This window comes from Oryctolagus cuniculus, chromosome 1 (genome assembly GCF_964237555.1).
Source record: "Oryctolagus cuniculus chromosome 1, mOryCun1.1, whole genome shotgun sequence".
Classification (NCBI taxonomy): Eukaryota; Metazoa; Chordata; class Mammalia; order Lagomorpha; family Leporidae; genus Oryctolagus; species Oryctolagus cuniculus.
The window spans coordinates 60530650-60536531 of record NC_091432.1 but is presented as its reverse complement, the minus strand read 5'-3'; positions in this window follow the sequence as shown (position 1 = coordinate 60536531).

Sequence of the window (5882 nt, the reverse complement as noted above, 5' to 3'; positions counted from 1 at the left end):
ACTAGTGAGATGGCATTGGTACATGCCACCTTGATGGGATCGAATTGGAATCCCCTGGTATGTTTTTAACTCTACCATTTGGGGCAAGTCCGATTGAGCATGTCCTAAATTGTACATCTCTTTCCTCTCTTATTCCCACTCTTATATTTAACAGGGATCACTTTTCAGTTAAGTTTCAACACTTAAGCATAACTGTGTATTAATTATAGGATTCAACCAATAGTATTAAGTAGAACAACCAAAAAAAATACTAAAAGGGATAAAGTATTAAGTTGTTCATCAACAGTCAGGGCAAGGGCTGATCAATTCACTGTTTCTCATAGTGTCCATTTCACTTTAACAGGTTTCCTTTTTGGTGCTTGGTTGGTTGTCACCGATCAGGGGGAACATATGATATTTGTCCCTTTGGGACTGGCTTATTTCACTTCACACAATCTTCTGTCCTCTGTTCTCTGTATCTCCATATCTCTCATTTTTTTAAATATTTATTTATTTATTTTAAAGGCAGGGTTACAGAGAGACAGAGGCAGAGAGAAAGAGAAAGGTCTTCTGGTTCACTCCCCAAATGGCCGCAATGGCCAAAGTTGCACTGATCCTAAGCCAGGATCCAAGAGCTTCTTCCAGGTCTCCCATACAGGTGCAGAGGCCCAAGAACTTGGGCCATCTTCCGCTGCTCTCCCAGGCCATAGCAGAGAGCTGGATAGGAAGTGGATCAGCCAGGACTCGAACCAGAGCCCACATGAGATGCCAGCACTACAGGTGATGGCTTTACCTGCTAAGCCACAGTGCCAACCCTCTCCCTCCCCTTAAAGGGACATGGTCATTGGATTTAATACAGTATGAACTTACATTAAAATGTTACATCTACAAAGATCTTATTTTCAAATAAGGTCATCTTCACAGGTCCCAGAGTGAAACTTCAGCATACCTTTAGGTGGTCAGGGCCGGGGCGGTGGGGAGGCAGGTATCAATTCAACACATTATAGGTCCTATGATGATGACATGGACTTTGGTCCATTTTCTTGCTTATTTCACTATGAAATAAATATTTTGACAGAACTGTGATGCACTCATTACAAAAATGCATACCCTTTGAAATGTGATTTATAAGTCCTTCTCATCAAGAAGAGTCTGGTTCCTCTACTGAAAGAAGACTGGCCTTGTAGCTTCTTTTGATCAATAGAAAGCAGCAAAAATTGGAACAAGGACATTTCAAATCTAATCCTCAAACATGCAGTATTTTGGGTTTTTTTGTTTTGTTTTTGTTTTGTTTTGTTTTAGGAGGAGGGAGGGAACCTGACACTGTCTTAAAAGCAATCTTTGGCTAGCCTGATATACAGTGAGAGATACAGGACCCAGGATCCCATATCACCTCAGCCATCGCCAGAAAATCCCCATACACATGTGTATGAGACCATGACAGACCAGACCTCACTGAACAACAAGATGACCCATAGACTCATGGACAGCAGAGTGTGGTTCCTGCTATAAGCTACTAATTTGGGGATGATTTGCCATTAGATGACTGATAACAGGAAATAATGAGATATATGAATCCATGATAATATATAAGGAACTCAGTAAGTTCACAGATGTTGGTGCTGGCAGAAGCATGACAAATAGAGAAGAAATCTCCAAATCCAGGATAAGTGTCTATTCCTATGAGGACAAATCTCTGTTCCTTATGTAATGTGATGTGTCTAAAAAAAAATTCTAGCTGTTACCAATAGCTGGCAGATCTGCTTGAAATATGGTCCTATGGCATAGACTGAGAATTTGTCACTGTTAATTGGCAATTTGGGTACTTGGCAGTGGGAGCATTCAAATGATGGCCAAGAAAATTCCATTATGAGCTCAAACCAGCTTGACATCCCTGTCTCACTGCCAATTTATCTGTGGCTCCATCAAGCAAAGACTGGAAAGGTTGGGGAAGAAGAGTTGATTGATGTATCAGACACTTGTGGTCCCCACCCATATCTTCTTGGATCAACTGTTTCTCAGGCCATTGGCAGCTAGCTTCTAGCACATGGACTCTGTCAGCAGCTTGGCTCAGTTTCACTTTTTGCCCATGGCACACTTCTATATATACAACCTCAAAGTATGAGGCAGCTAACACCCCAGGGACAACCCTTGAACAAATGAAAGATGGATCTGGTAGATAAGTGAATGCACGGAGAATTCTATGCCTATCCTCAGAAGATACTGGCAGATGGAGCTCAGCTGGTCACCATGGTGATTAGCCCTACCATGCATGTTGCGTTAGCTCCTCTCCCTCATGCTTTGCCATCCTCTGCCCTCCTCCTGCGCTTTGGGATCACTTCTGTAAAGCCACATGCTCAAAAGCCCTTGTTTCAGGCTCTGGTTGGTGTGTGGGGAGAGGGGGTGTTACTGAGGAAAGAGGAAAATTCCCAGGATAAGATAACTAAGATGCGCAGACTCACTCTGCCCACCCAATAGTTAAGAATATCTTCTGTAGGGTGAAGCTTCTGGTAAACATTTGTAAAACATGAATATGTCTCATCTCAGAGCCTATTCTAAGAGGTTTATCCATAAACTCCTCATCCAAGCCTTTCCAACAGTTTTCTAACCTTGTCCTTTCCAGCCTCTGACCATCTAACAAAACCAGCAGATACCACCCAGGAATCAGTGCATGTCTGTCCCCAGGAAATGTGTCATTCCGGGTGGTGTGCAAGATGGATTTCCTGCCACCCAATCTATTTATACCCAGCTGTGTCCTACCCAGATCAATGTGCAAGTCATGCTTCAATCTTCTTCTCTAACAGCAGATCCTGTGTGAGATTTAAGGGAGGATGGCATGAGTTCTCACTCATTTGAGTGATTGCCTAATGTTCCACTACAGGGAATATGTAGTCACATTTTATTTTATTTTTAAATGTTTTGTATTTATTTATTTGAAAGGGAGAGTGACAGAGAGACAGAGGGAAAGAGGGACGAGGGGGAGAGAGAGGAGAGAGAGAGCTCTTCCATCTGCTGGTTCACTCCCCAAATGGCCTCAACCACCATGTGTGGGCCAGGCTGAAGCCAGGAGCAAGGAACAACATCCAAGTCTCCCACATGGATGGCAGGAGCCCAAGTACTTGAGCCATCATCCACTGCCTTCCCAGGTGCCTGCTAAATTAGAGGAGGAGCAGATGGATGTCAAACTGTCACTCCCATATAAGATGCCAGTGTTGAAGTGGGGGTTTACCTGCTGCACCACAATGCCGGCCACAAAGAAGGATTTCTCAAACTTCACTCTGGTGGTAGTATGGAGGCTGGCCTGAAGAAGGGTGAGGCTGAAGATGGAGAAACTGGGGGTGAGGGCATAGAACTAGCTGTGTGCCCTTGGACAAGTCACATAGCCCCACTGGTCTTCAGTTTCCTCATCTGAAAATGCAGAGGATAGTTTCTGCCTTAGAGATATGATTGGTGAGTTAAAGTACAGTCATCCACTACATAAGGACATTTTGGTCAACAATGGATCACATATATGATGGTGGCCCCAGAAGATTATATTGTCCAATGACATCATAGCATTCTTTTTTGTGTAAATATACTCTACGATGTCTGAACCGTGACAAAATTGCCTGATGCATTCTATTAAGTGACACATTACTGTATCACAGTACTTAAATGCTTAATGAATATCAACTATTTTCCTAAATTCCTCATTCTCCCTTACCTTTCATATCTACTTTGATATATAATCTTATTCATCCTCCCTCCTAAATGCCCCTCAAATCTGTTTTCTCCTCTCTAGTGCCTGCCTGCAGTCTGTCTCTCTTCTAATTTACTGTGCATTTTGACACCCAGAAACCTGAATATTTCATCTGCCTACTTGAAAACCCTCCTGATTCTTCATCTGTTTAAGGACCATGATGAAGCCCTGGCATGGGACCTTCCCTGTATCTATCTGCCATTCCTACTCCTCACTCCCAGCCCACCCTCCCCCTAATTCCTCTGCTCCAGATGTTTGGACTGCACAGAGATCCCTCAAGCTCTTTCAGAGACCCCACTTCCTTCCTCCACTTTTCCTTCTGCCCCAGATACGTTCTCTCATCTGTGCAAGGGAAATCCCTGTTCACGCTGTGAGACCGTGCCTCAAGGTCATCTCTCTGTCCTCTTGTGTTCACAGCCTCCTCAAGCTGTGCATTGAATGCCTTCTCTGACTCCAAAAACACTGTGCATGTCCCTGTACTGCAGTGCCTACCACATACATTGTAATTTTAATGTTCACCCCCTATACTGGGGACTTCTCAATATTGTGACCTTCTGTAATCACTCTTGAATTCTCGATGCCTAGCATAAACTTCATCATTTATGCATGTACACTTGCTCAGTAAGTGAATGTACACAAGTCAAACATTAAAAAGTCACCCTGCATTTGGAACTAGTTAGTATGGTGATAACAAAGCTGGCCTTTGGGTGGCCTGTGCTTAGGAGATCTGCCTCAAGCCATCAAGCCTCGTTCTTTCCAGCCTTTGGGGAGTCTGGTCAGAGGGACCACTAATTTCCTCCCTCTATCTCAGCTGCCTGCACCTGGACCCCACCTTGGGACTTAACTAGCTCTCCCCCTCCACGTGTGAAGCTACAGCGCCATCTACTGGTGATTAGAAGACATGCAGGCCAGGCTATAGGAAGGTGGAGAAGGAATTAAGGATCACTCTGATTTAACCCTGCCTTGGAATCTCAGATATTTCACTCCACACTGGGCAGTTTCTCCTGACTATGCAAGCCCAAAACTGACAATGATCCTTTTTATTTAGACTTGTGTTGACCAGACACTCTCAGTCATGTCTTGGTGCTCAAATTCCCTTTCTTCAGCCCTCTCAGAGCCAAGGCCCCCAACCTCAGTCCCCTCAGAATCTGGGGACCCTAACTCAGTGACCCAAGCATCTTCCTCAGTTGTCTCAGGACAGAGCCTCTCATTCAGGCCATTGACCATGTTCAAGACTGATGAAAGCCTCCCCTCAGCCTTCAGTGGTCATGTCTCCCCCCACCCCGTAAGCAGGGCCCCTGACTCAGACCCTCAGGGGTCAGGGGCCTTTCCCTGGGTCCTCAATGATTAGGGCACCATGTTCAGGCCTCTCACTGCCCTGAGCCCTTCCACAGCATTGTCAGTGAGAACACCACCACCATCACCACTCAACCCCTCACATAATACCCTCAGTGGTCAGAGCTCCACCCTCCTGTCCTGTCATAGCTCAGGACCCTCACTCAGCCCATCATTGACTGGACTCTCATTGAGACCTCTTCAGATTTCACTCAGGTTTTTCTTAAAGAACTCAACATTTGCAGAAAAGTATCAGTGTGACCATAAATGGGATAAACATAAACGTCATTGACCATTATTTTATAGTTTACTTTCTTTTTCATACATTTGCAATGACATATGGAGACTAACCACAATCTTGAAAGTGTTTAGAGCTTTAACACTTATGATCCAGCCCCATCCCCCAGGGACCTGGTACCTATCACTTGTCACTCAGGGATCAGCAATCAAAAGCCTTTCACTAAGGTTCAAGCATAACAAGAGCTAGTCAGCTCCCTTCACACACCCAGCTGCCTTCCATGGCCCTCTGGTCCACCTAAGAGTTGTCACTGGAGCCTCTTGCCTCTATGGCTCAGCCTCCTGCCTTATCCCTGAGCACTTTGTCCAGATGGAAGCCGCAGCTGTGCCCACATCTCATGAGAGAGTATGGGCCTTGCTGAGCTAATTGGTGCAATCCAGGGACAGTCCCCCAAAAGGCCAGCTCTGGCCATCTGTGCCCCAGCCACAGGTGCCTGCAATGATTAGCAATAACCCTCTGAAATGTTTCTGCCACACACTAACCCACATAAACACAGTAACAGAAAAACAATCCCATATCCCCTTTTACCCT